This window comes from Vulpes lagopus, chromosome 11 (assembly GCF_018345385.1).
Source record: "Vulpes lagopus strain Blue_001 chromosome 11, ASM1834538v1, whole genome shotgun sequence".
Taxonomy (NCBI): Eukaryota; Metazoa; Chordata; class Mammalia; order Carnivora; family Canidae; genus Vulpes; species Vulpes lagopus.
In genome coordinates, this window is record NC_054834.1 from 48,643,980 (window position 1) to 48,654,299 (window position 10,320).

Genomic DNA, 10,320 nt, shown 5'->3' on the forward strand with positions numbered 1-10,320 from the left:
CCACAGCGTTCCACCCATTACAGAAACCAAGACTCCACTGAATGGAGGCCAGACATGTTGCTATGGCAATGAGATAGGCTGCCATGGGAACAGGACAACCTGCCCCACCCCCATCTCTACCCTGAAGCCGTCTTCCAGGATCTTTCAAATTATTGCTACTACTGTGAGCTCATGTCAAAGCATGGCATGACAGGGGGCTGCTGTTGATATTTGGAAGGTACTTCCTCTCCCAAACAGCCTAAGGTGCGGCTCTGTGCCTCTGAGAGAGGAGTCAAACTCCATACCTATTTGATAAGTGAGTTATTCTACTCCCTGAACCCAATCCTTTCTCTGATGAAGACTGTGGCTGGGAAGAGGATGAGGGGTCTCTGAAATGTGCTCTTAGGCAGCCCAGTTTTACAAAATTCCCTGCGACCCCCCAAATCCTTCCTCACAGCCTTGAGTTTAGGCAGATGGAAGATAGGAGTACGTGCGTGTATGTGTGTGTGCATGCACATGAGTGCTGCTTCAGGGACAGGGTTGTTCTAAAAAGCAAGACTGTGTGAGAGAGGGCATGTGTAAGAGGAGGAAGTATGAGACACTGTGTGATGGTCATACACATGTGTCTTTGTGACCTGTGTGTGCATGGGTCCCTCTAACTACATTTCAGGATTTATCAGCCCCCACTGCTACCCAAGTGCCCTCGAGGATGTCTGTTCTAGTTGATCTAGAGGGCCTGCTTCAGCAGGCAGCAGGAGGGGGGCTGGGTCCCATGCTTCTTGCCCCAGGAAGATGCCAGGATTTACAGCTCTTGGCTCTGTATCTTGGGCAAAAAGGATCTTTGGTTTCCTGGGGTTCCCAGCCTGACTGCTCCCTAGATTGGAGAGAAGGTTCAGGGCAGGCTGGAGGCTGTGAGGGGCTAGAAACATTCCTGGACCCGGGGGCTCCTATTTGCCTATCCAGACTTTCTGGGTGAGCTCAGGTAGCTAGGACACGGGAGTCCAGAGACACAGAGGTAAGGCTGCCTAGGGGCACTCAGACCCACTCCTTCCTGCAATCTCTGGACAGTCCCCAGGGGATGAATAATCCTAATCTGGAAGCCCTGGGTATCCCTCACTTGAGGAAGGGAATGCAGGAGGGTCTCTTCCCAAACCCCACCCCTTTGGGGGAGTCTGTTAGAATAGCAGGCAGTTGGTCTCACATCCTGGTGGAACAGAATAGGGGGGCAGGGACATTCTTGCCTCTAGGAATACTCTTAATATACTGACGTGAAGTACAGGAGTATCCGCAGTGTGCTAAACTGCCCCACTTCATCCTCACAACAGCTGCAGGAGGTGAGCAATATCATCCCCATTGGGCAAGAGAAAAATTGAGGCTGGGGGAGGATGAGTGGCATGTCCAAGGTCACACAGCAAAAAAGTTCCAGAGCCAAGGCCGGCCCCCTCCAGTTTCACTCCAAACACCACAGTCTTCCTACACCCCACGGTCTTTCCCTTCTCTCTGGCCCTACCGTGTGTCAGGCTACCCCTTTTCCTGAACGATTTATCCTAGAAAGTAAATCTGGCAACCAGGGTAGTTCCAGGCCAATCCTTCTCCAGTCTGCTTCAATAGGCACACAGGTGAGGTTGCCGGTGCCCAAGCAGGCCTCCCCACCTCCAAACTCCTGTCAAGGGCCAACCATCTGAATCTTGCCTCTGTTTTCTCTCTCTGGAAGCAGCCTCCCCAGTCCAGACTTGGTCACAGGGAGTAAAGGGTGGCCCAGCCTTCCTCATCTTCTGTGGCCACTTCCATTTTAGAGCTGCCGCCAGAGCCCAGAGTATCTCCAGCAGGGATGGGGGCTGGGGTCAGGACATACAGCCCCAGGTTCACCACCTTCTCAGGGTTTTTTTTTTTTTAATTATTTTTATTTATTTATGATAGTCACACACAGAGAGGGGGGCGGGCAGAGACACAGGCAGAGGGAGAAGCAGACTCCATGCACGGGGAACCCGATGTGGGATTCCATCCTGGGTCTCCAGGATCGCGCCCTGGGCCAAAGGCAGGCGCTAAACCGCTGCACCACCCAGGGATCCCACCTTCTCAGGTTTTGTTTGATCCTGTTTTCTCCAAAGCTGTCCGATATTGTCTTAACAACTGTCCTTTCAGTGTATTACCTTTACAAAATGTTAGAAAGGACCGCTTTTGACAAATGGCTGGCTGCTTACTCCCAAAGCCCCTGAAAACACCAAAGGAGCAGAGAAGCATGAATTCTCAAGGACAAAGAGAAGGGAGAGGAAGCCACAACAGATGAGAAAGGACAAGCAGATTCTGAAGACAAAAATTAGGCAAAGGGCTTGGCAGAATGAGGGAGACTACAGCCTCAAAGCCAGCAAAGGGGGTTCCTGATGCACGCCAGGACAGTCTCAGGCCTGGGAAGTCCTGGGGTGAATCCTGGACTAGAATGGCAGGGGGAGGGGGTGCTGGCTGGAAATCAGCACATGGAAAACCAAGACTTCCAACGTCCCCTCTCCGCAGCCCACGCAGCCAGGCTACCTACACCCTGGGAAGGGACTAGAATTTCATCTCTTAAGGACACAGTGGAGACCTCGAGTCACGGCAACACAGGCACAATGAGGATGGAGCTGAAGAGAGTAGCTATAAAGAGAGGGACTGTGTGACAGTCTTCATAAGTTTGTCTATCCAGCCCCATCCCAAATCTCTTTCCCCAGATGTAGGTAATAGGAGTCCCCTCCCCATAGAGAAGGCCTCAGATACTGATATTGGACATGCCTGTCTTTGTCCACCTGGGCTGCTCTAACAAGATACTAGAGACTTGGGTGGCTTATAAACAAGAGAAATTTGGGGCGCATGGGTGACTCAGTCAGTTAAGCGGCAGCTTTTGGCTCAGGTCACCATCCCGGATTCCTGGGATCAAACCCTTGCATTGGGCTTCCTGCTCAGCAGGGAGCCTGCTTCTCCCTCTCCCTCTGCCTCCTGCTCCCCTTACTTGTGCTCTCTGTCAAATAAACAAAATATTTAAAAATAAAATAAAGTGGGGTACACCAGTATGAGCCTACTGTGCATACTGAATTTCTAGGGCACTCCAATCTGGATGGAGGCCAAACCAAAAACAAAACAGAGAAAAAAAAATTTTTAAAAAACCCCAAACCACCTAGTCTGTAATTAATATCCTCAGGGGGCATGAGATAAATCTGTATCCATAAAACAAGCAGTGGATGCAATTAACAAAGGAATAGTCAAGGATCAGAAAAGGCCCTTGGAAGTAAAAAATATAGGAGAAAAAAATATGTAGGGAAATTGAAGAGCTGGAACGTAAAGTTAAGGAAATGTCCTAGAAGGTAGAACAAAAAGAACTCAGGGGAGGGGCACCTGGCTGGCTTGGGAGGAAGAGCATGCAACTCTTGATCGATCTTGGAGTTATAAATTCGAGCCCCATGTTGGGTGTAGAGATGACTTAAAAATAAATGTCTAAAAAAAAGAGAGAGCTTAGGAGATTAAATATACAATACTTAGAAAACAAACAGAACTTGCAATATGCTACTAATGTGAGTTCCAGAAGAGAGAAGAGAAAACAGGAGGGAAGAAATGATCAAGAAATCAATGCAGGACGATTTTCCAGAATGGAAGGACACGAATTTCCAGATTGAGGGCATCCACCAAGTGCTCACCACATGAACAGAACAGACCCACACCAGGGACAAAGGGAAGGGGGCACAAGCTCCCAGAGATAAAACCACAGGAGCGGAGTTGGGACTTGGAGTGGCTCCAGACTTGTTATAATCTGAAAAACAACTTCCAATTTCAGAGGGAAAATAAATTTCAACCTAGAATTCTATTCACACCCAAACTATAAAGAGTAAGAGCGGAATGGAAACATTTGTAGACATGCCAGGCCTGGAAGTGTTTGCTTGTCAGGCACGCTTTCTCAGCAAGCTCTGGGAGCACATGCTCTGCTTCAACAGAAGTGCAGCCTGAGAGAAAGGAACCCCCAGAGCCTGGACACAAAAAGCCAGGTCGGTGGGGAGCAGCAAAGAGGTCCCCAGACAGTAGTGTGCAGCCACGGGGAGCCCGGGTGGCTCAGTCATCTGAGTGTCCGACTCTTGGTTTCAGCTCAGGTCAATGAGCTCAGCGTCATGCGATAAAGCCCCGAGTGGGGCTCTCCACTCATGGCAGAATCTGCTTGAGATTTTCTCTCCCTCTGCCCCCTCCCTGCCCACCCCCCACCCCAAAAATAGTGTGCAGCCAGCCTGGGAGCAGGAGGCTTCGGGGAGAAAGTCCCACTGACCATATGTGAACACGGCAGCAGGCAGAGAAGGGATCTGGAGGATCCGGGCAGAGTTCACAGGCTCCTAGGAAAACAAAGAGTGGGAAAAGATGAAGGGGTATTCTGTGATGAACTTCATGAAAAGCAAAAAATTACATATGGAAGAATTACATTAGACACTGTGAACAATAATTGAATTACAATGATGTAAATACTGGCTTTTGATTTTGCCAAAATTGGAGGGATGGAGTATAAGAGAAGTCTTCATCTGCCATGAAAGATGATCAATAAATAATGTATGAAATTGGAAAATGAAGACATGGACGGATAACCTTAAGAAGTATAAACGGCCACCAAATATAGCAAATAGCCCAGAGAGTCAAAAGGCCTTGCCTCTGTGCAGCCAGACTAGGGGCCGAGGAGTGGGGTGGGGGGACCTGGGGTAGAGGGCTGGGTATCGGGGGCAGGAGGGCTGGGGGCAAGAGGGCTGGGAGCTGGGGCCGGACTGGTGACTGCTAGGTTTCATTATCAGCCTTTTGGAGCTATTGCTTTTTTAAAACTAGAGTATTTCTTTTTCTTTTTTTTAAGATTTTATTTATTCATAGACACAGAGAGAGAGACAGGCAGAGACACAGAGAGAGGGAGAAGCAGACTCCACGCAGGGAGCCCAACGTGAGACTCGATCCTGGGTCTCCAGGATCACACCCCAGGCTGCAGGCAACGCTAAACCACTGCGCCACCAGGGCTGCCCAAGTATTTATTTTTCTGAGAAAAAGTAAGAAATGGCTGGCTCAGCATATGACTCTTGATCTTGAGGTTGTGAATTCAAGCCCCACGTTGGGCGTAGAGCTTACTTAAAAGAATAGATGGAGGGACACCTGGTTGCTCAGCAGTTGAGCCTTTGACTCAGGGCATGATCCCGGAGACCTGGGATCAAGTCCTACATTGGGCTCCCTTCAGGGAGCCTGCTTCTCCCTCTGCCTGTGTCTCTGCCTCTCTTTCTCTTTCTGTGTCTCTCATGAATAGATAAATAAAATCTTTTAAAAAAGGAGTATTTGGAAGGGAGGAAGCAGGAAGGTAGGAAGAGGCCTATTTTCTAGGAAGTGTGTTCCTGGATAGCATTTCCCTAACAGCCCTGCCCCACCCCAGCCATCCTCCTGCTGGTGACACATCAGTGCTCGAAACCCTGGGCACCACCCATCAGACCCACGGCCTGCATCATCACCACCACCACCACATCCCCACAACACACACACACACACCCCCCTCTGAGCTGCTTCACTGGCATGCCCTCCTCTGGCAAAGGGATCTTCCAGTTTAAGCTTTTTTGGACAATGAAACATACCTCCGCTGCCACTTGGGGGAAAGCAGTTTATCATGTTTCTTGCTTTCGTGCCTCAGGGATCGGTGCCTGGTCCCACAACACTGGGTGTGTCTCATCTCAGGAGCTCCCCTCTAACCAGGCTCTCCCACGAGCCCCTACCAATCCTCTCTTCCCCTCAGGCCCCCACAGCTCCCAAGACCTGTGTGACCTGCCTTCCATTCTCCTGGGTAAGCACTTGAGCAGGCTTCAGGTTGGGATCACCCCAGCCCTGTGGCTGAATTCCTGCTCCTCCAAGGTCCCCAGAACCAGCGATAGAGATGCTTGGTTCTTCCCACCCCGGTCCCACAGCTCCAATGTTCCGGTCCCAGCCCCGGTGCCTCCCCAGGGCTCTCCAAGTAATTACTCCTGGAGGGCCCACCCACACATGGCGGCCCAGGCTGGTTATTAAACTCCATTCTGGGTCTTTCTTTCCCTTGAAAGGCCCCAGCTGCTCATCGCTGCTGAGCTCAATGCCCCCATCTGATTGAAAATTCCTCCAAGGAGCCAGCTGGGCTCTCCGGACCGGGGAGTTGAGCGTGATGTGGGCAGGAGGTCAGGAGAAAGAAAGACATGTCTGGTTTTTTGTTTTTTGTTTTTATCTTTTCTCCTGCTTCCCTGTTCGCTCTATATGGGCAAAAGCAGGACCGGCCCGGCGGTGTTTATCTCCTGAACTTGAAGGCTCGGTAAGGTCCATTTCCACCCCTTACACCTTCCTCAGGGCAGTGGCCATGGCAAGAGTTTCCCACTACACCAACAGCAGCCTGTCAGGCTCTAGGAGCTGTCAGCCTTGTCTCCCTCCATCGTCTCCCTCTGCTCAGCACACCCAGCCCTGGTCACCACGCCCGAATCTCCTTGGATTTGATATCAAGGAGCAAAGTGGGATTTGGGGCCATTTTTAGAGAAATCCTGGGTACCCCTGTCTCCTGAGAGAGGCCTGGCCTCCGGAAGGCCCAACCCCCCTGCACACACCCAGCCGTGGGATCTGACCAGAGGGCCAGGCTGCGCCTGGATTTATGCCTCCCCTGACTGGTTCTCACGTCTGGGCTCTGCCCCTCTGGGAAAGGGCAGGTGCCATACAGCCCTTCCTGCAGCCTCCAGCCTCCGCCAACATCACAACCCTGACCTTGAGGTGACACAGCCCGGGGTCTACATGTGGGATCCTGGGGAGCCTCCGTGAGAAAAAGTGGACCCTGGGCTGACAGAGCTTGGGAGATAACCGGATAGGGGTCCTGCCCCCCTCCTTTCCACACCACAGCTCGGAGCCCTGCATAGCCACAGGGCAGAGAGGAGAGACTCCCGTGGGAACGCCACCCCCCTCTGGGTTATCCCCACCACCGTGGAAATGGATGAGTCCAGGTCGGGCCCCTGAGAAGGAGTCTGGACACAGGAAATCCTAGATCCCGGAGCTGACCTCCCAGGGTTGGAGCATACCTCCCACAGGGCACTCACTCTCATCGGGTAGGGCAGACTGCATAGACGGCTCTTCCTTGGAAGCCGCTGCACCTGGACTCTCTCCTTGCCACTGCCCCCAGCGCCTCAGTTCTGTCCTGTGGGGCTGCACCAACAGAGCTGACCCTGCTTCCCTGGGAGAAGCCTTCAAGGGCCCATGACCCCTGGGGCTTCCCCCCTGGCTGCCCTCCTGTCCACATGCGTCCCTCTCCTGCGGGGTCATCCACACTTATTTACACCTATGTTCCACTGCTGGTGTCATCTGGTTAGAGAGTGCCTAGGGCCAGGGGGCACCCCGACCCTTGAGCTGGACCCCCTGGCCCTGCCCTTGCGACAGGAGAGCCCTGTCAATCTAGAAAGTACTTGAGGCCCCTGCTGCCCTGCACTGCTGCCGGCTGTCTAAGCCACAGCTGGGCCCTGGGCTTCAAGGAGCTCCCGCCCCCCCACGGGAAAGCAGCGCTCCCTACTGTGAGGCTGCAGCTCAGCACCTCCTCTTTTGAATCCCATGGCTCTGCCAAGCACATCTGACCCCTGTAGCCACACGGGCTGGGCCAAGAGTCACAGGCTGGGCACTCAACTTGTCCCTCACCCGCCCAGTTGGAGCTCTCTGAAGCTCCAGCTGCCTCCTCTGAATGGTGGGTACCAGAGCACCCCCTTTCCAGGGTTGCCAAGAGAATAGAAAACACCTCACCATGCAGGATAGGTGCCCCGTAAAGAGGCCTGGGGTCACTGGCATTCAGAGGCAGCCTCGGGGCTGACCTGTCTCCCCACTGGCTCTAGCTCCTCCTGCTCTGTGGTTAGGGGAGGAGCACAGGGAGAGGGTGGCCAGTCACCTGCCTGGCCAGGACAGGTCCCCGTCTTGTCAGTCTCTGCAGGAGACAACCTCATTCTGCAGTCCCTGTCCTGAGATTCCCGACTGATCCTCCATCATCAGAGCACCTCGAGGTGGGGAGAAGTGAGATTCTGGGGTGCCCCCCACCATGTAACACAGGATATGGCCCAGGGGAGATGCAGGGCCCCGCTGTGCCACGCACCAGCGATAAATTACCTCCTAGGTCTTGGTTTCCTCTTGTGTTAGAGGAATACTGGTCTGCTTGCCTCCCAGGGCTGACGTGGACATTGGGAGGAGACCCTTCTCCCTCCAGGCTCTTGGACCTCCTCCCTCCCAGTTGTCATTGCTGGACGTGCAGGTCTTACCCCTTCATTTATCAAAGACTTTGGCTTCTGACTTACAGCCTTCCTCTACCCTATGCCCTCTGCAGTCCTTCTGGATGACATCACGATTCACGCAGACGGTGACCTGGCCAGCACCCTGGCTGGCCTCGCTGCTCCTTGAGTGTCCTCCTGCCAATGACCTCACCCCTACATCCTGCTCTGGCTTTGCCACCACTTGTCACTGTTCTACCTTAGAAAAGACTCTCAAACATCCCACTCTCGACCAGCTCTTCGTCTGTCAGCTTTAGGCTTCAACTGTTCCACCCTCTTGTCCTTTCTTTGCCCACAGTCCTCCACTTCCTTCCCCTTCATTCATCCTATCCCGTGATGTCCTGACTTCTTTCCCACACTCCGCTTGTAGTCCACAGTCTATCGTTCAGTAACATTTTTGCTAGGACCCCAAATCCCTCTGTCCCTCCTCTTTGATCACACCTGGCACCACCTCAGCCCTGGATGAAGCCAGCCACACACTGTCCTGATGTCCGTACCTGAGCAGTCAAGCACTGTGGTGGCTGCAGGGAGGCAGAGAACAGGGGAGACTGGCTTCCTACAAAGGTGCGATCTCCAGACATTAAATGTCTTAATTCCTCCCAGAAAACCTCTTAGTTTCCCTAGTCAGCTCCTTCTCACTTTCCATAACTATCTCAAACCTTCTCTGTATCCCTTATGCCTCCAAGCCCCTCCGATCCCCAAGTCCCAGCGGAGGTCCTTACTCTACTTGTCTGAGAAGATAACAGTCACGGCACCGACAGACCCTTGGCTTCCAGTACCTGGCAGGTAAATGACTGTGGGCATGCGCCCTGCCCTCTCATCTTCTCACTCCTACCTGCTCAGGAACCTTGCTATGGTGATTGGGAGGATTTCTTCCACTACACCCTCAGCATCACCAGGCACCAAGAAACCTTCCTCCCCCTTGCTCCCCATATCTCATCTACCACCCAGTTTTATTTCCTAAGTGTTTCTCAAATCTATCCAATCTTTTCTCTCTCCAGCATGCCCACCTCTCCTAGTCCAACCTGGTTCTAAGGTAAACACAGCATAGAACTCAAGAACTTTCATGGTTGAGGCACCTGCATAGCTCAAATAGTTAAGTGTCTGACTTTGGCTCAGGTCATGATCTCAGGGTCCTGGGATACCCATGACAGGCTCTGTACTCAGCCAGGGTCTGCTTCTCGCCCTCCCCAACCCGTCCCCTGCTCATGCTCTCTCTCTCTCTCTCAAATAAATAAATAAATAAATAAATAAATAAATAAATAAATAAATAACTTTAAGAAAAAGAAAAGAACTTTCATAATTTGACACTCAAGTCAGCTGCGTAATGAGCTCTGGGACATACTGCCTAAGCTTACAGGCCAACTGCATCAGTTATTGTCAGTATGATCCTAGGCAAGTTCCTTTCTGAATCCTCCCGTATCTGTTTCCTCATCTATAAAGTGGAATAAAAAAGGAACCACGTCATGTAGTTATCAGGAGAGTAGAATGCATTAGGCACTTAAAATGGCATCTGGCACATAATAAGCATACAGCAAGCATTTGCTCTTACCATCTTCTGCCTCTCCATCTCATGTCTCACCCCACTTCTTGTCTAGCCACACTCGCTTTATTTGGGCCTTATTCTCATCATGTTTCCTCTCTCCACAGGGCCTTTGCACATGCTGCTCCCATTGGGACTCTATTTCTTTCCCTCTTCAGGCTATTCATTGCCTGCCTGTGTAGCCTTGCTCCCCATATCCCATCTACCACCCAATTTTATTTCCTAAATGACAGCTCAAGTGTCATTTGTTTGGAGATGCCTTCCCAGAGCCCCCTGACTGTACTGGTCATCATTATTATTTTATATTTATGTTGTGATGATAATCTATCTCTCCTACAGACTGTGAGATCCATGAAGGGCAGAAATGGTACTTATTTTTGTCACCTTTGTAATCCTAGCATCTAGAAAAGTGTCTGACAAATAACAAATGCTTAATGAATATTGTCTAATGAATAAAGAGCACCAAGGCCTATACAAATGCTTGGTAAATATTTTTTCAATCTGACAAGACAGATA